The 27,735-nt window shown below is 42.4% G+C and overlaps 1 long non-coding RNA gene across 1 annotated transcript; it reads left to right on the top strand.

Moving 5' to 3' along the window:
- On the top strand, positions 1-26,401 carry LOC146354766 (uncharacterized). Its single transcript, XR_014788489.1, has 3 exons — positions 1-77; positions 19,008-19,135; positions 23,465-26,401. It is a non-coding gene; the product is annotated as an uncharacterized LOC146354766 (long non-coding RNA).
- The last annotated feature ends 1,334 nt before the right edge of the window (positions 26,402-27,735 follow it).

A 27,735-nucleotide genomic window follows, 5' to 3' on the forward strand; every position in this document is an offset into this window, starting at 1 on the left:
GACTCTTATTCATGAAGAAACAAACTCCAGCCAAGCCTTCTCATTTCTACATGATGAGCTCCAGTGATCAAAAGATGGTGCGTTCTGTCCAAATTGGTCTAATAAGCAGTATCATCATCTTACTTGGGCCCCATCTATGTGGCACTGCATTGACCCCCCCCCCCATCGCAACTGCACAGCAATGCGGCTTCGAGTCGGCATGCCTTGTGATAACACTTGCGATGTATTGTGCACTTCCTTAGGAGACTCGCTGTGCCCTTTTTTTGCCATTTTACTGAAATGTGCAGCTGTGCAGTCCCATGAGTGTGTGGTTGCGACACTTCAGTGCCTGTTTTATATTTGAGGGGCTCTGCTGTGTCTTTCTGACCCTGTTTTTGGTAAAAATTGCGTGTTTTGTGGTCCTTCATATCCACACCATGAGCTTGTTAGTTCCCCAGCCTGAGACTCTCACGATGGTTCACACTCACAAGTGTGAGCGCTACGTGCCTAGCCAATCGCTCCGAAATGGTGCTTGGAGCGATGTTGTTCCTCGCCCAAGACCCTCCCCAGCCCTTGGGTACTGAGTCCAAAAGTAACTGTTGCAAAGATATGAAGCTGCAAAAATGTGCAAAAGTGTGATTAAATAAATGAAAACACTCCTCTGTGCCCCTGTAACTGCACAGCTGCAAAGGGATGGGGGAGCAAAGGGGCGTCACAGAGTGATGCAGGCACTACGCACGCCTACAACACGCCCACTGTAAGATGCAAAGTCAGTTCGGGGAAGGAACAGACGGCCCACAACCATGGGGGGAACCCGCAGCAAACCCAAAAAATCGCAGTAAAATGACTCCTTGGAAGTCTGCTTTTTCCGGGCGAAAACCACGGATGGCTGCGAAGTCATCTATCATGAGGGACCTCACCTTGCACCCGCCCTAGAGTAAAATCCCGGTGTAGATGGGGCCTTGCTTTAAGTGTAAACTCCTAGGTTTGGCACCCAGAGATAAAGGGTCATGGGATGCTGCTGCTGATTTACATTTCTATACCACCCCATAGCTGAAGCTTTCTGAGTGGTTTACAAAGATTAAAGTAGTACCCTTATGGCAAGGAAGCCTAGACCACTGTAAATGATAAGTAATGTAGAAAAAAGAAAACTAGTTTAAGAGACTTGTGAGATTAGCTGGACTGTGCCCTAGATTCTCAGCTGTGCACTTAATGGTAATGCTTTTTATCTAACTTGGCTTTAGCTCCAGCACTGGCATAATTTGAGTATAGCAGAATTATGAAATGGGAAAACTTCGTGTGTGTAATTACAGAGACCTTTGCACAATACTAGATCAGCCTACATTTTGTTGAGAGTAGAACTTTCCCTTGCCCCCTTTATTGCATTTTCTTTTCTTTTTTTTAACGTTAAACTGGTTTTTCCTAAGATTATCTGTCTCCTACCACTCTCAACGGTGTGGACGTTGACTGACAAATTGCACAGAAATATAAGGCACTACAGATTTTACTTTCCTGGGCTCCAAGATCACCGCAGATGGTGACTGTAGCCATGAAATTAAAAGACGCTTGCTCCTTGGGAGGAAAGCTATGGCAAACCTAGACAGCATAGTAAGAAGCAGAGACATCACCTTGCAGACAAAGGTCCGTCTAATCAAAGCTATGGTTTTCCCAGTAGTAATGTATGGCTGAGAGAGCTGGACTATAAGGAAGGCTGAGCGCCGAAGAATTGATGCTTTTGAACTGTGGTGCTGGAGAAGACTCTTACGAGTCCCCTGGACTGCCAGAAGGTCAATTCAGTCCATCCTAAAGGAAATCAACCCTGAGTGCTCATTGGAAGGACAGATCCTGAAGCTGAAGCTCCAATATTTTGGCCACCTAATGCGAAGAGAAAACTCTCTGGAAAAGACCCTGATGCTGGGAAAGACTGAAGGCAAAAGGAGAAGGGGACGGCAGAGGATGAGATGGCTAGATAGCATCACGGATGCAATGAATATGAACTTGAGCACGCTCCGGGAGAGAGCGCAGGACAGGAAGGCCTGGCGTGCTATGGTCCATGGGGTCACGAAGAGTCGGACACGACTGAACAACAACAAAACCATGTCTAAGCCTTTTTAGAGCTGTAATCTTAAAGATATATACTTGGGAGTATATCCCACTAAATATGCAGCCTAATTCTATACATGCTTACCCATAGGTAAGTACTACTGTGTTCAATAGGGCTTACTCCCATAATAAGTACACACAGGGCTCCAGACTTAGAGGGACTTGCTGGCAGCCCTATGATATGTATGTTTCCTTGGAAGTGAGTCCCACAGAGTTCAATGGGAGAGGGTTAAGCACATGCAGGGAGTGGAGGAAGTGGATTGGGAGACATCTTTCTCATACTTGGGGGTCATCCAATGAAACTGATTGGTAGAAGATTCAGGACAGATAACAGGAAGCACTTCTTCACAGACAGTGCATTGTTAAATGATAGACTTCACTACCACAGGATGTAGTGATGGCAACCAATTTTGAGCACTTTAAAAGAGGATTAGACAAATTCATGGAGGATTAGGCTATCACCGGCCACTTTTCATGGTAGCTATGTATAACCTTCAGTAACAGAGGCCATATGCCTTTTTATACCAGTTGCTGGGGAATATGAGCAGGATGATGCTCTTGCATTCATGTCCTGTTGTGGGCTTTCCATGGACATCTGGTTGACCACTGTGGCAACAGAATACTGGATTAGATAAGCCTTTAGTTTAATTCAGAACAGCTCTTCTTATGTTCTTAGACGAAATGTAACAATACGTGAAGAACCAAATGCCAGTTGCTAAACATGGGAGAATTTACAATTAAAAGTTTTCTGTTTTAACCATTTTCATGCTGAAGTTCAAATATCAATTTAAAAACCAAATACTAATATAAAAACCAGACATCTTAGAATTGATACCCATATTTCACTCCGCATATCAGACTCCAAAAAAGCTAATATATCTGAAAAATGAAAGAGTTGTATGTCTTCAGTTAAGGTTAATATTCTTCTATCAAAGTCAATGAGAGTTAAAGTTGCTTAAATCTGGTTTAATAGTGCCAATACATATTGACACCATTTGTTAAGGGCATGTGATTCTATCTATCTATCCTCACACACACGGCCTTAGCAAGTGGTGCCAATAAACTTATAGAAAGATGACGTAATAGAGTGCCATCTTTATTGCCTCTATAAATGTTACATAGTATATTGTTGGTATCATCGGTTCATCAATGTGAGTTATGGGTACAAGAGGCTAGACTAGTAACATACAGTGAGCACTTATGTCATGCCCCCCACCATGAACAGCAGCCTGGACTTTGACTCCAAAGAGGCAGGCACAGGTAGGTCAGTCAGAGGCAGAGGTGCTGGGTACAAACCCAGGCCCCTAACGTAATGGCAGGGCTTGAGTCAGAGTATGTCAGTCCAGGGCCCTTGAGCTGAGGACTCCAGAGCTGGGACCTCTAAAGTCTGTAACCTTTAAGCCTGCATTCCTTTCCAGGCCTGTAGCTAGCCTAAGAGTTCAGGGGTGGGGATGCCAAAACATAAGTTATCTGGTCTGCAGGACTTTTAAAGACAAAATTGTAAACAGTTTTTATTTAACTCATTTTTGCAGCTATGCTGCAATTTATGTACATTCAAACATTTACACTAAGCAACTTCAACAACTGTTACAGTTTTTGCCACCAATTAACCAAAGAAGTAAAAAATAAAGATAACTCACTAGCAGAAAATCAATAATCTATAACAGGTGTTTTTTTTAAATCATAGGATGATAGAGTTGGAAAGGGCCACTTAGGCCATCGAGTCCAACCCTCTGCTCAGTGCAGGAATCCAGTTTAAAGCATCCCTGTCTAGTCTTTGCTTGGATACCTTCGGTGACAGCCCATCACCATTGGCTATTAGAAAGTTTTTCCTTATGTTCTGCTGAAATCTCCCTTCCTGAAACTTAAGTTCTTCATTTTGTGGCCTACAGTCTTGGATGATAAAGAACAGGTTGTGGCCCTCTACTGTGTGACAACCCTTTAGGTACTTGAATAGTGCTATTGTATCCCCCCTCAGTCCTTTCTTAAGGCTAAACACACCCAGCTCCTTCAATCTTTACTCATAGGACTTTTTTTTCTAGACCCTTGATCATCTTTATTGCCCTTCTCTGAACATATTCCAGTTTTATCTGAATCCTTCTTAAAGTGTGGTGTCCAAAACTGGACACAGTATTCAAGGTGAAGCCTGACCAGCGCACAGTAGAGTGGAACTATCATTTCCTGTGATTTTGAAACTATACATCTATTGATGCAACCTAAAATTACTTTTGCTTTTTTTGCAGCCACATCACACTGCTGACTCATATTTCGCTTGTGTTCAACTACAGCTCCAAAGTCCTTTTTACATGTACAATTGCTAAGCCAGGTATCCCCTATCTTATACCTGTACATTTTATTTCTTTTCCCTACAAGAAGAACTTTGTTAAATTTCATTTTGTTATTGTCTGCCCAATCTTCTAACCTCTCAAGATTATTTTGAATGTTATTTCCATTTTCTAAGGCATTAGCTATCCCACCCAGTTTTATGTCATCTGCAAATTTAATAAATATTCCCCCCACCTCTTGAACTTTTATTCCTTTTGAGTTTTCCTGCTATGGAATCCTACTTATCAATATTGTGATTTTATTAAAATCAGCTTTCTTGAAGAATATTTATGGAGATGTTTTGATGGTGCTTCATGGTCAACAGATTTACATGCTTCCTTCGCTGCTTCAAAAGTGTTGTTCAAAACAGTATCATTTTACATTTCTTGCAACTGCCTCCTAATACAGTCAATACATTTCAGTGCTGGCTCAGCGTCCAGATTCTTCTGCTGCAGCAGTGATGTTACAGGTTTAAGACATCCTTGTACTTTTAGCATAATTTCAGTAAGACAGGGAAAAGAAAGTCTACTGAACTGATTGAGTAATCCAGAAGCTTCAGTTTTTAGATGACAAAATTTTTCAGTTAATACACTGATTAATTGGAGTGTGGAAAGAATGAATTCTTTGTCTGAATGTATAACCATAACTGAATCCAAGTGTCTAGGCCATCGTTGAACCAACAGACATTTTAAAGGACTGCCTTTATAAATCTGAGCAACGTGCCCTATTTGTTAAAATATGTACAACTGTTCACAGAAGTCAGAATAGTCGTTCATCTCAAGTATAGCCTCAGTTGCACATAGTATTAGGAATCTGTGGGAAGATTGCACTGTGGCACTGCCCTCCAGTAATAGCATCTGCACTTTTAAGAAGAAAAACAAAGACTTTCCTGTTGGTTTTCTAAAATTCCCATAATAAATTAAATTATTTGTTTGTAAAAAAAAATTAGGGGATGGGCAGAGAATATTTAGAGGGGGGAGCCCCCCACTAGCCCCCCACTAGCCCCCCACTAGCCCCCCTGGCTAGGCCCATTTCCCTCCATACCAGGAATCATTGTTGTTGTTGTTCAGTCGTTCAGTCGTGTCCGACTCTTCGTGACCCCATGGACCATAGCACGCCAGGCCTTCCTGTCCTGCGCTCTCTCCCGGAGCGTGCTCAAGTTCATATTCATTGCATCCGTGATGCTATCTAGCCATCTCATCCTCTGCCGTCCCCTTCTCCTTTTGCCTTCAGTCTTTCCCAGCATCAGGGTCTTTTCCAGGGAGTTTTCTCTTCGCATTAGGTGGCCAAAATATTGGAGCTTCAGCTTCATTATCTGTCCTTCCAATGAGCACTCAGGGTTGATTTCCTTGAGGATGGACTGATTTGACCTCCTTGCAGTCCAGGGGACTCGTAAGAGTCTTCTCCAGCACCACAGTTCGAAAGCATCAATTCTTCGGCGCTCAGCCTTCCTTATAGTCCAGCTCTCACAGCCATACATTACTACTGGGAAAACCATAGCTTTGATTAGATGGACCTTTGTTGGCAAGGTGATGTCTCTGCTTCTTACTGTGCTGTCTAGGTTTGCCATAGCTTTCCTCCCAAGGAGCAAGCGTCTTTGAATTTCATGGCTACAGTCACCGTCTGCGGTGATCTTGGAGCCCAAGAAAGTAAAATCTGTCACTGCTTCCATTTCTTCCCCTTCTATATGCCAGGAAGTGATAGGGCCAGATGCCATGATCTTAGTTTTTTTAATGTTGAGTTTCAAACCAGCTTTTGCACTCTCCTCTTTCACCCTCAGCAAGAGGCTCTTGAGATCCTCTTCGCTTTCTGCCATTAGGGTGGTATCGTCTGCATATCGGAGGTTGTTGATAATTCTCCCGGCAATCTTAATTCCGACCTCTGATTCATCCAACCCGGCATTTCTCATGATGTACTCTGCATATAAGTTAAATAAGCAGGGTGACAATATGCAGCCTTGTCGTACACATCCCTATGTCAGCGCATCAGCCCAGGCAATAAGCCTGGAGGGAATTAACTGAGATGAGGAGTGCTAGATGTTATAATTTTTAAAAATCTTGTATTATCAGTTTATAGTTCCAGTATTTAGAAAGCCTTTGGCTACCAGATAACCACATATAGCTATTTATACTAAGAACTGTTTAGTGGATTATATTCTGGTTTTGTACTAACAAGAAATAAAAGAAAAATCTTTGAAACTATTTTTCATTTTTTGAATAAAATAACATCAATATATAAAATATAATCTAAGATTAGATCTATAGTTCTTAAATATAGTTTTAGTGCTAAAAGATTTTGAGATAAAAGACGAGCTTTTACCTAAGACCACATCTCTTACCACAATTCTGTATAGGGCTCCTTCAGCTTAAACGTACACAGTCATGCATGCGGTCCATATGTCATGAGAGCTAATATGCCTCAACATCAGAGCATATTTATATTTTTTGTGATGTACATTACCTCATATTAAAATAATCTACAGTATAACTTAAGCATCCATAAATTAGACTCACATTCTAAGCTCCCTCATTTTACGAAACATTCCTAAGATACTAAACATAAGCAGAAAGACTTAACGTATATCTTTCAGGGAAGGTAGAATAAGTTTTGAATTTATATTTTTGTTTCTGACAGGTTTTAACTCAAAGTTTACTACTATCTTGTCATAACATAGCTATAGATCAAGTTAAGTGTTTGCCATTTCTTAACACAAAAATATTATTAACCATTAATTATTGACCATTAAGGGCTAAACAAAACTTTTAAGTACACATTTTACATTGAATGATAGATTGACTCTCCAACACATTTTGGATAAGCTTCTGAAATTGACATTAGAGTTTTATAGTTCATCATCCCTCAAATAAACCTTTGATACTGAGTGATAGGGCTTTAATTGAACATTCTTTAGAAAGTGTCCAGACTACCTTGAGAATTTGCATTTATATAAATTACCCAGAATTCATTGTGAACCTGCTTGTGTTTTCCCATAATGCAGCTTTCTCTACACTTGTGCCCTCTATATGTTTTAGACCTCAACCCCCAGCATTCCTGACCACTGGCCATGCTGACTGGCTTCTGGAAGTTGGAATCTGAAACATCTGGAGATCTACCTATGCATAATACAATTACCACTTCTGCATTTTCAAATGATTAATTATGTATTTTGAACCATTTTCAGTTTACTTTGCATTTCATTCACCTATGCCTTACCTTGTAAAGTATGATATATTTTGTTACTTGCTTGGAGATGAATTAGTTCAGTTCTCAGTAGACATTCCCAGCAATGCTAGTAACCCTAAATCAATTAAATCTTAAGCACTGGGACATAGGCTCCAAATCAGAGGGCTGCCCCTATAAGACCTTCCTCTCCTCAGGGAAGGGGAGGGGCCAAGGAGAGCTGATCTGGCCCTGGAGGAATAAAAGGCTTCAGTTCAGTCCCAACCTTTGTTGGAGCAAATTGCTCATTGGGAGCGCTTGGTGCCTTGTGGGCTTCTTGTCAAGGACAGAACAACCTCACTGTTTCATTTGTTGAGTGCTGAACCACTGACTTAAAGAACCATTTTTATATATATAATGGCCCTTTAAATTGCCTAATTAAATAAAACCTGACTATAAGATGGGACTGGAGATGGGGAAGCTGAAATGTGGTCTACAGCTGTGGGATGTTGTCAGGCATGGTACAAAGAAGTATCATTATGACTGATGTTTAAATATTTTTGATAGACAAAAGATGCCCTCATTCTTCCTTAGAATAATGAGGAAAAACACACTCTTACTGGTTATTAAGTATTCCTGTAACAAAATCTTGATCAATAGGCCTATTACCTGCCATAGAAAAGTCAGCTGTTTTTGCTGTATAAGAGGTTCTATAGCCTGAGACTTAGTGGAACAGGAAAATACCTTGGGGGGTCTACATGGAAATAGAATGAGAAGCGCTTCTGGTATTACCCAGATTTTCATAAAATCGCTTTTGGTCCGTCCCAGGCACACAAAGCAAAAAAAGCAGAATAAACATTAAAACCCGCTTTTCAAAGGTCAAACTGCACTTTAATCAGCCTTACTTTGCAGTTGGATGGGCGGACTCCTGCTAGTAGAAGTGAACATCATCAACCCCATGCTGCTCAGCCAATGAGAGGAGGTTGCTCCCACCCCTCTCCATACTCCACTCCTCAGGGACGTTTAATGGAAGAGGTGAATAATGTCAGATAGTTTACCCTACACCTCTTTCCCTCGCATCTACCAATTGTAAACCAGCAATATTGCAACCTGGGGACAGACTGACGGGCGGCCAGACAGAAGGCACCTAGGTCTTGCACGGAGGGAAAGGGCTGGAATTGCCTCCCTTTGCTAGTACTCTGGAGTTAGCAGTGGCGGCAGCTGCCTCTGCTTCCTCAGCTTGAACGAAGCCTCCTCCTCCTCCCCACAAACACACAGAAAAATCACAGGGGACTGTTCTGAAGGGGAGGCATGAATGAATCAGTGGCTGCTATCTGTGAATGGAAAAAGCAAACTGCTGCATTACTCTGAAGGGGTGACCCAGAGCGATTCCATGATTGGGAAGGCTTGTTCCCAGCCCTGTCCATGCTCCCTTGCTGTACTGGCCGCCCTTTCTCCTTCCCTTCTGGGTATTCCTTAGTTGTAGGTGTACTGCGCAACTGTGAAGTTGCAGTTGCATTGCGACTGTGAAATACTGAGGCTGGCCGCACGCTCTCCTTCCCTTCTGGGTATTCCTTAGTTGTAGGTGCATCGTGCCATTGCGAAGCTGTAAGCATATTGTACTAATGCGAAATACTGTGACAGCAGGCTCCTGCTACTGGCTGCTTTTTCTCCTTCAGCTCTGTGTATTCTTTATTATTATTCCCCCCCCCCCAATAAATGGGCTACTCCACTATTGTGATTGAAACAGTGCTACTGCTATTATGAATGGGAAAAGGAGGCTACTTACTGTGAAAGGAGCCCTAATGCCAATGGGGAAAAAGACACAGCGGGGGAAAGGGGTGGCCCCACCCCTTAACCAATGTCACGTGCAGGTCACAAAGGCATGCCCAGGGTTTAAGGTGGGGGGATGGAGCACACTGCTGTGGAACTGCTCCGGAGCCGCATTCAAGAAAAACAATGGAGTGAAAGGACTTTAAAAAAATGCGCATTTTTGGGATGGATGTTGTGAAATGGTGGCAGATTGGTGACAACGTCATCTGTCCCAATGCGCTCTACCACCGCATTAAATCAGTGTAGATTGGCCCCTGGTCTTTAGCTTGAAAAGAGTTGTCAACATCTTAAATATTAACAACAATGTATTTAAAAAGTGGAAGAAGCTAAAATTGAAATACAGTGCAATCAGGCACTCCCAGTTGCCAGATTGGTCCCAGTCTTCCGGACACCATGAATGGGCCCTACTTTACATTGTCCTGAAGCATCTCGGTTACTTCATTTCCAAGTAACTCAGTTACTTCATTCAGAGAAATTAGAGGAAATATTTTCTTATTTGATGTTGGATTGGTCTAGTGGACATAGATGATTCAGCACTGTAATTAATTTGTTTTTCACAAACTTATTTTCAGGCATGTAGCCAATGTTGACACATAATCATGGCAAGCCTTTCACAAATAGCAAGATTATATTTCTTCAGAATTTTATCCAATCTTTCTCTAAAGGCTAAGGGCAGTTTACAGCTAAAACAGAGTTAAACGCAAATAGTCTGATAAAACCCAGAAAGCCCCAACAAGATGAAACATTTAAAATTAAAACTGTACTTCATTGTATATGCAATAAGAGTTTAAACCCAGAGATGAGATGTTAATTTGCCTCATAGTGCTTTTGGAAAATATGTAGTTTCTGGCAAGACACAGCATATAGTGCCACATTTTGGGGTGGAAGGGTGAAAACTAGAACCCTGTTGGATCAGACCAAAAGTCCATCTAGCTCAGTATTCTGTTTCTGGAAGTGGTCAGCCAGATACTGACACGCAGGACATGAAGACAGCGGCCCTCTCATGTCTCTTGTCTGCAGAGTTACACAACCTCTAAAGAAGGGTGTCTACCCTTGGTTTTTAAAATCTGAACATTTATCTAAAACTTTATATCCCCACTTTCAGCCAAATTGGCCCCTAAGGTGGCTTGTGATCAATGAAAACAATACCAAAAAAAAATACAACATACAGAGCAAAGCATTGTGAGAGAAAAAACAGAGCTAAAAATGGAGCCAGCAAAAAAATATACTCATAGTCAAAACTTGTCAGCCCAAAGGCTTGGGAATGTTTTTAAAAAGTCTTCACAGTTTGCTGAAAAACTAACATAGGAGGAACCAGTCGGACTTTCCCGGGAAGGGAGTTCCATGACCTGGGTGCCACAGTTGGAAAGTCTCCATCCCGCATCACCGCCAGCCAGACTACCTGAGGCAATGGGACACAGAGCAAGGCCTTAGTTGATGAATGCAGTGTGCACACAGGCTCATGTGGAAGAAGGCAGCTCTTCAAATATCTTGATACCTAAATTGTTTAGAACAGGGGTGCACAATACATAGTCCCCCGGATGCACGCTTCCCCCCTGAATTCTCTCCCTGGCTGCCAATGGTGGTGCAAAAGTAGCGATACTGGTTAGAACTGCTGAAGGGGTGGAGGGGAGGTTAAGGTTTCCTCCTATCTGCAGTGACCCTAAAGCAGTGCTGATAGTTGGGGTCACTTGGAGAAAGCATAAGTCTCTGCCTTCCCAAGGCAAACCCAAACCAGCTAGCATTGCTGCTTCTGCACCTGTAATGGTGCTCATTGGGATCACGGAGTATGTGGGGAGGCTTAGCCTACTCTTCCCTCAGTGACCCTGAAGCAGCCTCCCCACTAGGGATGGGCGAATCCCCCACATCCAGTCTGTGGGGGGTCTGCCACAGTGTAATTCAGGCCATTTGGGGCCCCGTGGATTCCTCTGGAGCCCTGATGCGTCCGCCGGAGTGGCTTTCCAGCTTTCTAAAAGACGCGATAGGCTAATGGCGGCTGCCATTAGCCTGTCACAGGGAAATTACAGCCATAAATGGCGTATTTTACATAAATACATACGTAAAGCACTTACTTTTACATAAATTGCAGCTGTTTATGGCTGTATTTATGTAACAGTAAGTGCTTTATGGCTGCAAATGGTGTACAATGCACCATTTACAGCTGTAATTTTCTTGCAATAAGCTAATGGCAGCTGCCATTAGCATACTGCATTTTTTAGAAAGCTGGAGAACCACCCTGCAGGAACTGTTGTGAACATGGAGGTGAGTGCGGCTGGTCAACTGCAGACTCCGGAGGTCAGATTCTTTGAAATCCAGCCTCATTTGAGTCTGCAGGGGATTTCTCCACATCCCCTACCCCCCACACCCCTGCGATCTTGTGCGGGATTGCTGGGACGGAGGCGAGCTAAAGCCTCTCCACCTCATCAGTCTCACGTATGTACATGTGGATGTGGCAGTATGGGGGAGGGGGTGTGGCCTTCTGGGGAAACCCAGAACACCAAATTTGGCCCCTACTTTAAGAAGACTCTTAAGTCACTTGGAATGCTTTACTATCCCATCCCATCCCATCCAAAGTTACAATATCCTTATATACTAAATTCATATATTTTAATAACAGTTTTCCTAGTTTTTTTTAAAAAACTTTTAAAATAGCAGAATATGAGGATGTTAGCTTTTAGCATTTCCAGTAATTTTTGAAGTGCATTAGCCATGATCAGGGGCTGGAGAGCAGCAGGGCCATTAAAAACTTCCTTGCTAAAACTCTCAGGGCCTTGTTTGATTCCATAAAGACTAAAGAAGAGAAGAGGTGTGATATAGCGGTGCTCATGAGTATCACCTGTTTTTCCAGTCACATGCCTCCCTGAAGCAGGCAGCCTGGTGTGCTTAAAATATACATTTTCTTCCAGACATTTCTCAAGGGATATTAGCCACTTTAACATTTGTGGTAGCAGAAGCCAGGTTAGGCTGCTGAGGTTTTCATCTGAAAAGGTATGCAGTGCTAATCTTGCCCAATTTACCAGTGAATGCAAGGAGGTGGTAATTATTTCTACAGTACTGTTTGCAAAACAGACTCTTTGACTTAGACTGAGAAATTTCTAAAGACTAGGCGAAGATGCAGGGGGAAAGTGTTGTTGGGACCAAGAATCTATTGCAAATCCTAGTGGTGTATACATATAGTATACATAAAATGAAAGAAACAAATATATGATTGTTAACATTTCAAGAAAAACAGTGTGGCCCCCTCCAGTAAACAGGTGCACCTTTGTGGATAGGTTACCCTCACCACATTTCATTTGCTGGCTCAACTGTTAGACCAAGATGACATATAATTATCTTGATAGCAAATTACGGTGTTTTGAATGGTGCACAGAGAAAGGTTATCTGTTTAATTATAGTTCTGTTTGTAAAGGGTAGGTTTCCAGAAGTTGCTAATTGAACACTACCAATGCCCAAGCAACACAGCAATGAGATAATGTTAAAAGTGTTCTTCATATCTGATCCCAAATGAACTTTTAAAAAATAGGAGTGTTTGTTTGGTGTGTTCATTTTGCATGCTAGTATCAATTATTTTGCCATGGAGTGAGGATTCCATCAGATGTTGCCAAACCAGAATCTACATACTGTTTTTTTTTATCTGTATACAAATATTCTACAGAAAGCTTGTACAGTTCACATTTCATCCTCTGTTCATGATTACGTCCTCATTTTTAGGATGAAAACTAGCACTTCATTAAGCAGCTACTAATTATATCATGTCTGTTGCTTTCATTTGTACAAATGTTTAATAAACAGCATTCATCACCCTACTTCACTTTCACATATTTATGATATTGTATAAATGTTAAAGAATGTATGCAGAGTTTGTGCATTCTTATCTATTGGGCAATCCTTATCTCAGGAAAAAAAAATGTGTGGGTGTTTCTTTACTTCACAATCCTGATGAAATATCTGAAAATCTCCTCTTCCACCTTTTTTGTGCATCCCAGCAGAGTTTATGGTATGCAGAGGCGGGTGGTCGGTGGGTGGGTGGGCACTGTTGTCCTTGTGAAGTAAGCCAAACAAGAAGTCACAATCCTGAGAGAAGGAAACATGAATGTCTTGGAAACCTATAGAAAATGGCATGAGACAATGAAACCAAAACATATCAATACATGAAGAATCACAGACGTGTCCTACAAAACTCTGAAGCCAGATGCTAAGCATGGGAGAATCTACAAAGAATTCTAAACAGTTGCCTCACTTCCATTGCTTGATGCCATAGCTTTGATGGTTTATAGGCTCTTTGCTCATAAGTAAATGTTTTGCTTTTTAACTATTTTCATGCATTGAGCAGGGGGTTGCACTCGATGGCCTTGTAGGCCCCTTCCAACCCTACTATTCTATGATTCTATGATTCATGCTGAAATTCAAATATCAATTGAAAAACCAAATACCAGTACAAAAATTAGGTATCAAAATCTCAGAATTGATACCCACATTTCACTCCAGTATATCTGACTTGAAAAAAATCTACGTTTGGATATATTACTTGGAATCCAGCTCCGTGGCTTTAAAAGCGAATTTTCAAATGTTACGTTCATTACAGTCTTTTAAGACACACCTTAAAGTGTAATTTGGAATTATTTTTTCTTTGCAGCTTCTTTCTTTAAAAACATTGAAAAAAAAGTTTCTTGAGGGCATTTTGTTTAATTAATTGATTAATTAAATTAGGGGTCAAACTGCACCTGCATACACTAGTGAACATGGCAGAGTTTGAAAGTATGGGTGGATTAGAAACTAGACTCTTGGGACACAGCTGTTGGCACTGTCTCTTGCACAAGCCCCACTGAAATGAATGGAGGAATGGAGTTGCGCCAGGGCTTTCCTCCAGCTACTCCCCTTCAATTAAGGTAAGATTTGCAGAAGGAGCTATTCTGGCAAATTGTTTTCATCATTTGGTCTTGCACAATAACATCTTTTGAATTCTTTCTAGCATTTTTTAACTGCCAAGAACACCATTTGTCTCCTACACCTGTCTGTTCTTTTGTCAAGAGAAGCAAGTCAGCTCGAGCCAGTAGTCAACTGCTTCGTACACTCAGATTACATTGGTATATGCTGCTTTGCTTCAGTACCCCCATCCATGATGCATTTTGCACTGTCCCTGACTTTTTAAGGGCCCTGCTGAAAATGCTTCCTTCAGCTATCAACTAACACAGACCAGACCATTAATCCTCTCCCCCACTCCATTCAGTCTATGGACTTATTTTGATTGTGGCTGAAAGGTTCATAAACTGATTCTTTTTAAGCTCTCCTGCTCAAATATCTTAACTTGCTGTATTGCCTTAGTGTTGCTTTATTATTATTGTTGCTACCAAGCTTCTTGCCCTATCATGTTACATCCATTTCTTTTGCAAATGGGTAAGCCGCTTCTTGCTCTGAGGGCATCTACTTGATGAGTTACATATTGGCCATAATTATGTGGCTACTCAGCTCTGACCTTAACTGAGGAGAATAGGGATGAAATCCCTGTTAAACTATGGCCTTGCTGAACTTAAGGGAAGAATCTCTCACAGTATATCTACATTGGCCATTTGCGGAAGGATGTAAGCATGAAATAAAAAACCGATTGCCACAATCCACTAATGTTCAGCAGCTGCTGATCTTCTACCTGTCTTTTTTGCATATGGGGAAGAAGGCATGGAACTATTGGAAGGCCAGTAGTTGCAATATGTGATGAACTGAGGAATGATGTCAGTGTGGGGTTCTCCCATGTCATGTGTTCTTGATCTTTACTAATGGCTTTCGTTTTAGCTAAAGCACTGATGTGTGAGAAGTACAAGAAGCTCCCATGCAGCCAGATACTAGTTCTCAGTCTTAATTCTCTATCTGTGAATGGGAACAATAGTAATCTACCCAACCTCATAGGGCTCGTGTAGAAGAAGCAGAAATTGATTATAAAAACAATTTATACCTCTGAATGGGAAATGTATTTATTCTTACCTTTCATCATAGCTTGTGCTACAACAATACAGTTCCCCTTTGCTATTAGGCCTTCCAGTTCACACAGTTGTCCATGTTCAGCAATGTACTTTCTAGTTATCTCTGGAGCACTGCAAAGATTTTAAGGCCATCCTGATCTGATATAGTGCAAGACTCTGAGGTTGTGACCTCTATAGCAGTTTGGATCTGATGAAGCCTATTTTTGGATTCTGGTAGAGAAGCATGCACAGCATGAATGTAAGCTTTAACGCTCTCCTCTACACTTAAAAGCATTGCACCACCACTTGTCCTGATCATACCTAACATGCAAGTATACATGTGTAACTGACCAACATGTTCCAGAGGGGTAGCCGTGCTAGTCTGTTACTGAAGTCTGTTACTGAAGAAACAATGATGAGTCTTGTGCCCCTGAAAAACTAACATATTTATTTGGGCATAGGGCTTCAGGGACACTGTCTACTTCATCAGATGCAAAAATGGACAGTGTCTGTGAAAGCTTATGCGAGAACAAATATGTTAGTCTTTAAGGTGCCACAAGACTCTTTCTTGTTTTGATCATCTGTAAAAATAGCTCTTCGGCCTAGAGTCGAGGTGTACCATGTGGGAAGCTGTGTTTTACATTTATCCCAAGGGGATATTAGCTACTGAACATTGACCAAGACTTAATTCAAACAATATAGGATTTATTACAGAATATGTGAGATTACCAAATGCATAGCTTTACTATGGCATGGTGAACTTGGTTAGCTTGAGCTTGGACCAGCAACTATTACACTAGATATATAGAACCAGGAAGATAACAGAGAAAGAGAACGATGGAGGTGAGGAAGTGAAGTGTTAGCTATGTAGAGAGACAATATCTGAAACGCAAGATAAAAATAAAATAAACATTTAACGAAGGTGAAAGAAGAAAGTGCAAAAGCTGGGTTGCAGTTAAACCTCAAAAAATCCAAGATTATGGCAACCAGCTTGATTGATAACTGGCAAATAGAGGGAGAAAATGTGGAGGCAGTGACAGACTTTGTATTTCTAGGTGCAAAGTTTACTGCAGACGCTGACTGCAGCCAGGAAATCAGAATACGTTTACTACTTGGGAGGAGAGCAATGACAAATCTTGATAAAATTGTTAAGAGCAGAGACATCACACTGACAACAAAGGTCCGCATAATTAAAGCAATGGTATTCCCCGTAGTAACCTATGGCTGCGAGAGCTGGACCATAAGGAAGGCTGAGTGAAGGAAGAGAGATGCTTTTGAACTATGGTGTTGGAGGAAAATTCTGAGAGTGCCTTGGACTGCAAGAAGATCAAACCAGTCCATACTCCAGAAAATAAAGCCAGACTGCTCACTTGAGGGAATGATATTAAAGGCAAAACTCTGGCCACATAATGAGAAGACAGGATACCCTGGAGAAGATGCTGATGCTAGGGAAAGTGGAAGGCAAAAGGAAGAGGAGCCGACCAAGGGCAAGATGGATGGATGATATTCTGCAGGTGACAGACTCGACCTTGGGGCAGCTGGGGGTGGCGACAGCTGACAGGAAGCTCTGGCATGGGCTGATCCATGAAGTCATGAAGAGTCGGAAGCGACTGAACGAATAAACAGCAACAAATGGGAAATAATGGAAATGTATGACAATGTTGTGTTTAGTTGTGTGGCCTTTAAAAATGGCTGCTAAAAATCACACAAAACCTTAAGATATTGAAGCCAAAACACTTTTTGTTTCTGTGTCTTCCCATATAAATTGTCACTATTTTAGTCCATTAAAGTAACATTTTTAGAAAAAGGAAAATGAAATGAAATGCAACATTTCCCCAATTCTGAAGGAATGGAAGAGAGGGCCCCCAAATGAGATGTGGAAACAGGTAGAGGTCACCTAAAGTCCTACTTAGAGTAGTCCCATTGAAATAAATGGAACTTAAAGTTAGTCATGACTAAGTAGGGGTTTAGTCGGATTCTACCCACAGAATGTACAATGCATTCATTTATTTTATGTATTCTAGCCATGGGCTAGAATACATAAAAACATTGGTAGTACAATCTTTCCATTAGAAAGATTGGTAGTACAAGTTAAAAGAAGGCAAGGTGCATTGCAAGAGCACAAATTCCAGTCCAACAGAAAAAGAAAATAAATGCGAAACATAACTTAGGCACCCATTCTCTATTAGCACATTAGCTTGCTATAAATGACCAATGACTTCACTTTTCTTTGATCTGTTACAGTGGTTTGCGCAAGCAGTTGCCCCGGCAATTGCCAGGCAGGATTGGCCTGCCTCTGGTGAACCAGAATGGCAGCTCCTCACCTTTATTTTCTACAGTGGGCTGGAACATTTTTATTTATTACATGGGATGGGCTTTTATTTATTATTAGGGACGGGCAGAACCATGCAGTGCTGCTCTGCTGAGTTTTGGCAGAACGAAAATGTATTCGTTCTGGTCCACCAAAACTCTGGAGTGGATCATGGAATCTGGAATGGGACTGAAAAGTGTGTGTGTGTGTGTGTGTGTGTGTGTGTGTTAGGACAGCAATAGTGAAAAGCAGTTCCCTGAAAGAAAGTAAACAACAACAGTAACAAATGATACATAAACCCAAAACATCTCCAGCTGCTTGTATCTCAGGTTGTCATGCAGGTGAAGTGTCTCGCAAAGCCCAGGAGCTGTGCAAGAGCCCCCTTTCTCTCTCACACACCTGACAATCTGAGATGCAAGCCACAAGGGTGTACTTAATCCTTCCTACTTCCCACCACCCACGTAAGAGTGTAATAGCAGAGAAGCAATCTGATGAGGGGAAAGTAAAATGTATGTCTCCACTTGACACAGCCTCCTGGCTCTACTAATCCCCCTGCATCTGACAGTCTCAGATACAGGCAGGGTTTGTTTGTTTTTTTAACTCCCCCCACCTTGCCCATCGGATTGCTTCTCCACTTCCAGAGCTGCCATCCCACGAAGGTTAAAATGATAAGCCTCATATTTTCCAAGGCCTCCAACATAGGAAAGGTCAAAGCAACCCATCTTCGGTGCAGTGGAGGCCTCCCTGCACTTCCAGATTGTCCTGGAACCTGCTAGAAAGCAGCGGTGCCTGGATCCATCTGGGATGGGGTGTGTGTGTGTTTCTTCATGACAATGGAGGATTACCTGGATTTTCATGGAATCGGCTTTGGTCCGTCACGGACACATGAAGCAAGAAAAGCCGAGTGTACAGTATCTTTAAAACCCAGTTTTAAAGGGTCACACAGTGCTTGAAAGGACCATACTTCCGGGTAAGTGGGAGGAGCAGAACTGAACATCATTAGACTGGCAGGGACTGCTCAACCAATGAGAGAGGCTTGTTTCCTAGGCCATGTCCAGGCTCCCCCCTGCTACTATGTTATTATGAATGGGGAGCAACTAATTCACAATTCTGAAGGCTCCCTCCTGCTACTACATTATCTCTGCCCCCCCCTTTTCTCCAGTGTACTCCTTTTTGTCTTGAGAAGCCAAAATCCCTGATTCTGGAGTGCATCGCCTGAAGACTTCCCATGAGAGCTGCCCCACCCCCAATTTCACCCCATTCTAGCATTCTGCTGCAGAATGATTGCTTCCAACCTCCCCTTTCTAGCCCCATTTCTTCTTCTCCCTGTTTGCAATTAGATGAGAAGCTCCTGTGATCTCCAATGATTGCTACTGTGACTTTACATAACAACAGAGAAACTATACAACATCAAAGAAGCACAGTATCGACATAGCAGTACTATCGAGAAGTGAAAGAGCACTTTAGGGTGAGTTACTAAAGTTAGCCTTTAACCCTTTAAATGCTTAAATTTTTTAGTGATTTACCACAGCTCCGTATGCATTGAGATCTGTTAAAGATTTATTTATTACTTATGAGTAAACATGCATAGAAGGGGGGATATGGGAAAACTACTTCGATTGGGGAAACAAGAGGGAATGGGGCGTCCCACCCCACTGCCAGGTCACAGAGGCATGCCCAGGATTTAATGTGGAGGGGACATGGCACACTGTGGCAAACCGCCAGGAAGCCGCTTTCAGTAAAAAAGTCAGAGTAAAAGGAGTTTCAGACAATGCGGCTTTTCAAGAGGGAAGCGGCTGGTTGGCAGTGGACTGGTGATAACATAATCTGTCGCAAAAGACCTCAGACTGCTGTAACCTCGCACCAAATTGCTTGTGAAGACAGCCCCCTGGAAATGCTTCTGCCCCACTGAAAACCATGGCTCCAGCCCACAGTCCAGTGGGGATGGAATTCTCCGTCTTCTCTATTTTTAACACTTTTACCCCAACTCTTCCTCTGATAATCTCAGGACACTTCTTATCGAGTCCTCAGGGGTCTCTGGTGTGGGCAATTTGCTGGGCCTGCATCCTGCACCTTCAGACCGTTCTCGAGAACAATCTCACATGATGTGGCAATGAAATGCCAAGGAGGTGGATATGCCCATTATTATACGAGAGAGACTGAGCACAGTTGGAACAGATTGCCAGCCAACTAGAGTAAAAGCTAACTAGAGCCCTGTGATTTCTGGCAGAACATGTGGCATAGGAGCGGTTACCGTGAGCAGTTTTAAAAAAAAATTCTGAAGAGTGAAAGCACGGCAGAATGTTCCTGAACTAGTTTTTGCCCTCTTTTCTGTCAGAAGCTAAGAACACAGAGCTGCCTAGTGCTTTCCCCTCAAGGGGGCCTAGCCAGCACTCTCCTTGGCACCTTGGAGAGCTGTTTACAGGCTGCACAGGCTCAGAAAAAAGATTGTTTATTGTTCTCAGAACAGCGGAGAAGGACAAGACTCCAGTGCTTTGTCTTCTCCACCTCAGGAAAAAAAGCCCCAGCTGTGCTTCACTGACATTATATAGGTCAGAAGTAAGCTAAAGACAAGTGCTTTTGAAAAGTATTTTGTGTGTGTGCGCGCGCACGCTCCTGGGAAACGGTATGGTCATCTCCCTTTCCTTCCCATCGTCTACTCATCTAAAGCAGCAGGATTTTGAAAAAAGCAACATTACAAGCACTGAAAGTGTGTCCCAACTAGGTTACCCTTTGCATGTTACTCAAAGAATGATAGAATCATAGAATAGTAGGGTTGGAAGGGGCCTACAAGGCCATAGAGTCCAACCCCCTGCTCAATTCAGGAATCCAAGTCAGAGCATCCCTGACAGATGGCTGTCCAGCCTCGTCTTGAACGCCTCCAATGTGGGAGAGCCCACCACCTCCCCAGGTAATTGGTTCCATTGTCGTATTGCTCTTACAGTCAGGAAGTTTTTCCTGATGTTCAGCCAGCATCTGGCTTCCTGTAACTTGAGCCCAAGATTCCGTGTCCTGCACTCTGGGATGATCAAGAAGAGATCCTGGCCTTCTTCTCTGTGACAACCTTTCAAGTACTTGAAGAGTGCTATCATATCTCCCCTCAGTCTTCTCTTCTCAAGGCTAAACATGCCCAGCTCTTTCAGTCTCTCTTCCTAGGGCTTTGTTTCCAGTCCCCTGATCATCTTTGTTGCCCTCCTCTGAACCCCCTCCAGTTTGTCTGCATCCTTCTTAAAGTGTGGTGCCCAGAACTGGACACAGTACTCCAGATGAGGCCTAACCAGTGCTGAGTAGAGGGGAACTAGTACTTCCCGGGATTTGGAAGCGATGCTTCTATGAATGCAGCCCAAAAGAGCACTGGCCTTTTTTGCAGCCACATCACATTGTTGGCTCATATTCAGCTTGTGATCGACAACAATTCCAAGATCCTTCTCGCTTGTAGTATGGTTGAGCCACGTATCCCCCATCTTGTAACTGTGCCTTTGGTTTCTTTTTCCTAGGTGCAGAACTTGGCATTTATCCCTATTAAATGTCATTCTGTTGTTTTCTGCCCAGCGCTCCAGTCTATCCCGATCACTTTGTATTTTGTTTCTGTCTTCCAAAGTATTAGCTATCCCGCCCAATTTTGTGTCATCTGCAAATTTGATCAGCATTCCCTGCACCTCCTCCTCCAAGTCATTAATAAAAATGTTGAAGAGCACTGGGCCCATCAATGTTTTTCAGTGACAACCGCGGGAGAATTATTCACACAGAAGATAGCCTAGCTGAGGGTCAAATAATTTTGCAGCAAATGAGCAGTTATGCTATTCTTTGCTCCTCTTCCTTGAAAAAGAAAGAAAAATCTGCTAGACGTGTACTTCCTTTCAGTGGAGAGCTTTGCAGGGGACCAAGCACATTTCAGTTTTTTTTAAAGAAACCTGTTAAAATTCCCTAAGTAGAACAGAAGGCTAAGAAAATGGCAAAAGTATTGCTGCTATTGGGGATAGGGAGGGGTGTGTGTGTGTGTGTGTATTTTTGTTTGCTGGCTCTGTGCTCCTGGGCAGGATTTCTACATGAGGGACAGTACAGCTTCCAAGGAATTATAAATGGGGAGGGATGGGTTTATAAACTGAAGCAAAGGGTCCACAGACTGGTACAGGGTTATGTGTGTGTGTGTTGGGGCCATAGAGAATTGTTTTATTCATTATTAACTATATCAAAACAATGTTTAATGGGTGCCAATGACACTTGTTCATTATGGGGGAAGTACTGACTTTCACAAAGCACCAATTATTGCCCCTTGAGCTGCAAAAATATATTTGCATAAAGGGACTTCCCTTGAGGGATATACCTGTGGGAAATAAAAAGGCACATTTATATCTAGAGAGAAACAATGAGGAAGTTCCCCTAAGAATATCTGTAAGCCTCCGGTGCTATCACTGTTTTTTGTGCTACTGTGAGGTGGTAGGCAGGACACTTTGAGCCTGATCATTCTGAAGAGAGGCCCTCCAAAGCTCTATAGGGCATGAAGGACTTCAGGGTCCATATAGCTTTGGCTCTCTCAACTGAGCTATGACCCATCAGATACAAAATTATCATGCATGTTTACCTACATAGCAAATGACGGATTGGGATCAAACTCAAGTAAGATGTCCTACCTACAAAAGGCTGAAAGGAACACAGTACAACAGTAGCTGGAGTCAATCCACACTACAGTTTTATGCTGTCACTCTAATGTCTAGCTCATGAGTGGGACACATGACAGCCACCCAAGCTGTTGTGCTCATGCTATTTCTCCCCCAATAGTCTGTTTTCCCCAAAACTAATTTTATGACTATTTTTCAGTGCTTGCAGTTTCCGTGTATTACAAAGACATGAATATTCCAGTCCAGTGGCATTATAACTCTTATTGGTGGCTTTAAACTGTAGAAACTCTTTTGCAACATTTCCCCCGCACCTAACCCCCTCGCATGTCTTTCTCCTCCCCTGTAGTCCCCCCCCCCGCTATTTTTCATTGTACACATATACAGCTGTGAATAACTACACAATTTATTTTTAAACTTCAATTTCTGTGCAGCATCAAAGATGAGCATGCAGTTAGCGGACTCCACTCCCACAAAGCAGTGAACTAAAACAGCAGCATACCCATTTATCCTGCAATTCCAGTACTATTGCACAATTCTAGCACAGGCTTGCAGCATGGGCTCATCCTACAAATAAAAACAATAAAATACACATGACCTTTCAAACACTTCCTACTTCTCCCTCAATTACAACACTATGTATTTGTGTGCGGCACTTGATCAGATTATAAAAATGGTGGATACTGCGCTGTATTCGTTAGTGCGTGCCCCCAGAGCAGTGACTGCATATTGAAAAAATCCTGGCACAGCAGTGCCTCACAAACGAAAGGGGCTCTAGAGTACATTGGGCTCAGAGGCTCAGAGGTAGGGGTAGAAAAAGTAAAAGATAAACCCAGATGACACAACTATGCCAGAATGCCACAAAAGAAAATGAAATGCATATCCAGATAGCAGCTGCTCCTGGCAGTGCTGCAAATGTCCTGGGGAAAAACAGGTACTCTTTGTAGGATGAAAAAAAGAAAGAAAGAAAGAAAGAAAAAAAGAAAGAAAGAAAGAAAGAAAGAAAGAAAGAAAAGTGGCATGGGATAATTTAAGTTCCCATGAAATGCCTCCTCACAGACAGCCACTAAGACACTTCTTTATTTATTTCTGCCTGCCACTTTCTGATCGTCACTTAGAACCAGGAAAAATCAGAGCTTTGATGATTTCATACTTTTCTCTTTTCTTCTCCTCACCAGGAAGCTAACCAGACAAGCTGGATTCGCTGTGCTGGGCAGACTGTAGGGAGGAGATGCTCTGAAACAGCACCTCTGATGGTCTCATATCAGGAACTGCACAGGCCTGCTCTAAAGGAGAATGGTGATTCTTCCTCTCCACATGTTAACAGTCAATCTGGCCTGTGGGAAATGTTCCATTGTTCAACAGCTTCCAAGAAGACAGATCCTGCTGTGAAGTTGTTCCATGCCCGTCTTGTCTCTAACTCCAGTAAAAGAATTTTCTTTCCCCTCACTGGGTGTGTGAGCTCATGTAGTTATTTGTGTTAGCGCACGGAAGTCAAAAGGTATGTGAGGGTTGCATGGTGTTTGGCACTGTTTGATGCAGTACATAACACGTTTAACCAAGGCGTCATTAGAAAAGGGCCCACCTGGGCACGGGCACGGGATCTTTTTGAGCTGTCCTAATTGCCTTTTTTTTTTTTACATTTTCCCATTGACTTGCATTGGAAAACAGAAACGGCCATAACCTTTTTCTTTTATATGATAAATTCATGACATTTGGAGACCTGGTATCCCCCATGGAGCTGATTGAACCTGCCCGTTTTCAGGCAGTTAGGTCCAGTGGCTTTTGTGCCTGTCACAGGTAAAATTTGCTATTTTCAAGAAAATCTGTCAAAGCAAACAGCTATAATTTTTTTGTTCTTCCACATAAGTGCATGGACTTTGGGGACCTGGTAGTCCCCATGGAGCTGATTGAACCTGCCCATTTTCAGGCAGTCAGGTGGAGTGGCTTTTATGCTAGTCACAGGTAAAATTTGCTATTCAAGAAAATCTGTCAAAGCAAAAAGCTATATTTTTTTTGTGTTTCCACATACATGCATGGAATTTGGCAGCCTGGCAGCCACTATGGAGCTGACTGAACCTGCCAAATTTCAGACAGTTAGGTCCAGTGGCTTTTGTGCTAGCCATGCGTAAATTTTCCTTTTCTCAAGACTAAAACAAAAAGTAAAAACTGCCAAGCTACACAGGGATTAGAAATCCTAATCAGAAGGTATTTAAGATGACCATTAGGAAGTCACTATCCCTAATCTCTGGTGTAGGTTTTTTTGAGGTGCAAAAAACCTCTCTTCCTCAACTTTTCTGCTCTTAGATGCCCACTGTTGGGAGCTTGCTTGCAATGAAATTTTGAAGAGGGAGAAGGAAGGGAAGAAAGAGCTTCATGTGAAATACTGGTATTTCACACAGCACCTGATTTTACTGCCCCAAACTGGAACCTTTGGCTTCTGCAGAAGTTTAGCAGCTTGAGTACAGCAAAGGATCCAATCAGCCTCCACAAACTTGTTTCTCCCCCTCCACTTTAATTTCTCCTAAATATCTGTAGGACTCAAATTATTTCAAAAGGAGGGTTAGGACTATGTGGCATCATGATCGAGGAACTGCTAAGGCTTTTAAACAGGTTCTACAGTTTAAAAAAAGCTAGAAAAAGCCACCTCACCTCATAAAGTTCATTTAAGTACATTCAATCCTTACAAACCCTCCACAGCCTCCTAAATTCCTCTGAAGTACTACCTCTCTGAAAGGAGCCACTTGGCTTAGGGAATTCTCTTTACCCCCCGCCACATTTCTAGTCACCATTCTTTTCTTCTTCCCTCCCCTATCCTGTTCTTTCTTTCCCTTCTTTATTCCACCTTGAGTAATTTTTAAATAGAATTCTCTTCAGTGGGCAAGAGAATTCTGAACTGTATCTGACTTTATACAGAGAAGAGGGTTGGGTTTTCTCCTTCTCACTCAAGTCTTTGAGAAGAGTGGGTTCACATAGTTGCAGAGAAACAAATCTGGGGCTGTTTTGTTTGTCAGTTGCCATTATCCAGCAATAGGAAGGGCTGTAGCTCAGTGGTAGAGCACATGCTTGGCATGCAGAAGGTCCCGTGTTCAAACCCCAGCATCTCCATGTATGGTTAGGAAAGAATCCTGCCTGAAACCCTGGAGAGCCCCTGCTGCCAGTCAGTGTCAACGATACTACGCTAGATGGACCCAGGGTCTGACGGTATAAGGCAGCTTCCTATGTTCCTAGGAACAGAAAGCTTTACTAAAAATAGGAGTTTTTGGTTTGTTTTTTAAGTGGAGGGGAGATAAATACTGCTCATTTATACAATCCTATGTATGCCTACTCAGAAGCCCCATTATGTTTAATGAGGCTTACCTTCGGGAAAGTGTGCATAGGATTCTAGCACAAGTTACTTTTGCAGGGAGGTTTGCACCTTGATGTTCTGCATGTTTACTCAGAAATAAGTCCTGGGTTGTGAGCATGGTACTGCAGGCTTATTACAGTGTCTGTCTACCCAATTCCAACTAATGAATTGACTACCCTTTCAGCTCAGTCCTATGCATGTTTTGTCATTTGTGTGTTGGTGTTTTTTCATTTTGCATGAACTCTAGTTTCAGTGGTGAGGGAAAGGCACTTAGTACATGCTCAGACTTTCTCCATAACTTAGCCCTAGTTTTGAAAACAGACTCATTGGCTGAATCCTGGTGAAGCCTTGGTACAAATAAAATTATGGGGAGGAAGATACAATGAGACCTTGTGCATAACAAGGAGGAGGTAGAGAGGAGTTGCACAAAACAAGACATCTGTTTTGATGAAGAGTTGCTGGAGGATGGTAGGATGGGGAGGGATAGTTGCATGGAGGGGAATAGAATTGGTAGGGGGAGAATGTAAGTACTTAGTGGTGAAAGAAAAGCATTCTGCATATGCTCAAAGGCACTCTATATTTAAGAACATAAGAACAGCCATGCTGTATCAGACCAAGGTCCATCTAGTCCAGCATTCTGTTTACACAGTGGCCAATCAAATGCCCATGGGAAACCTACAAGTAGAATATGAGTGCAATAGCACCTTCCCACCCATGTTCCCCTGCTGCTTATATTGGTGAAATGTAAATAAATTCTAGTCATTCTAAATTTGCTTGTATGTATATCCTTCAGAAACTTTGCAGATTCCTTGCCTGGGAAAAACCTCTAATGACCTATGCATTTTCATACAAATTTACCCAAAAAACTATTGGGGAAGGGATGAAGAGAAAGCAAATCCACCCCGCCAAACTTACTCAGGGACAACTCTGGGCTGTCTGTAATTTTCAGAACAATGATTCACAAGTAAATAGCGACTCATTTTTCCAAACCTTGACTCACGTTTGGTGCTGAGCTGAAATGGTCCGACTACGGGGATGGGAAACACACACTGATACGCCAGATCGTATGACCTTCTGCCTTTTTGCAGCATTGCATGGGACAAGGTGATTAAAACAGGCTTGGCATTCTTCTAAGTCAGCCTCCACCAACATGGTGCCCTCCAGAAGTTTGGGACTACAACTTCCATCATTCCTGACCATTGTTCATGCTGGCTGGAGGGCACCATGTTGGGTGCTCTAAGATGACTGGCCTCTATTCCCATCAAGCAACAATTCCACATGTTTAGAGCTGTCATACTGAAGAAAACCTGTCCATATCTCTGTCCTCAGATGCTCCCTGCCCTTATTAGCATGAGTTTGTTGCGGTATTTTTATTGCCAGATACGTGTGGCTTACATTCAGTGGCTTAGTTTTGAGATTATGTGGTATCTTTTTAAAAAGCCTGTTTCTTTAAAAAGAACCGAAACTCCATCGTGGAAGGCCCAAAGCCTCATTTTGTTACTTGGCATGGCATGCGTGTGCAAAGGCCACATTATCTTCCATGTGATTTGGAAACTGTCACCTGCTTCCCTACAAATCCTTTTTGTTCTCCTATGGATAGTGGTGTTATGTACTTTCAAGAGGGTGGATGAAGGTTTGCCTGTTTCTCCTTGAGTAGAACTTTTCTTCTTGTGACTTCAGGAGTTAGCCTGGAACACCAGCTTTAATGTCTGCAGGAGCTTTCCCCAACCTGGTGCCCTTCTGCTGTACTGTACTACAGCTCCCATCATCCTCAGCAAGCATGGCCATTGCTGGCTAGGGAATAGGTAGGTATAGGTTTTGGCTAGGGAATTGCTGGCTAGGGATAGGTTTTTTTAGTCCAATACGTTTGGGGGCACCAGATTGGGGAAGGCTGCTCTAGAAACTCTGGGGGAGTGAGCTGAACCCTGAAGAAGACAATTCTATCAATTCACAGTAACAGCATTTTATCAAAGTATCACCAAATGGGAAAAATAGTGGCAAAATAGTGACAGTAATTTCCTAGGAGCAGTTACGCAAAATATAGGAGCTATTCCCGGTATATAGAGACTCTTGGAGCCTATATCATTATGATTTATGATT

Source organism: Heloderma suspectum, chromosome 2, assembly GCF_057233095.1.
Source record: "Heloderma suspectum isolate Gila_16-S chromosome 2, 16-S_ref, whole genome shotgun sequence".
Classification (NCBI taxonomy): Eukaryota; Metazoa; Chordata; class Lepidosauria; order Squamata; family Helodermatidae; genus Heloderma; species Heloderma suspectum.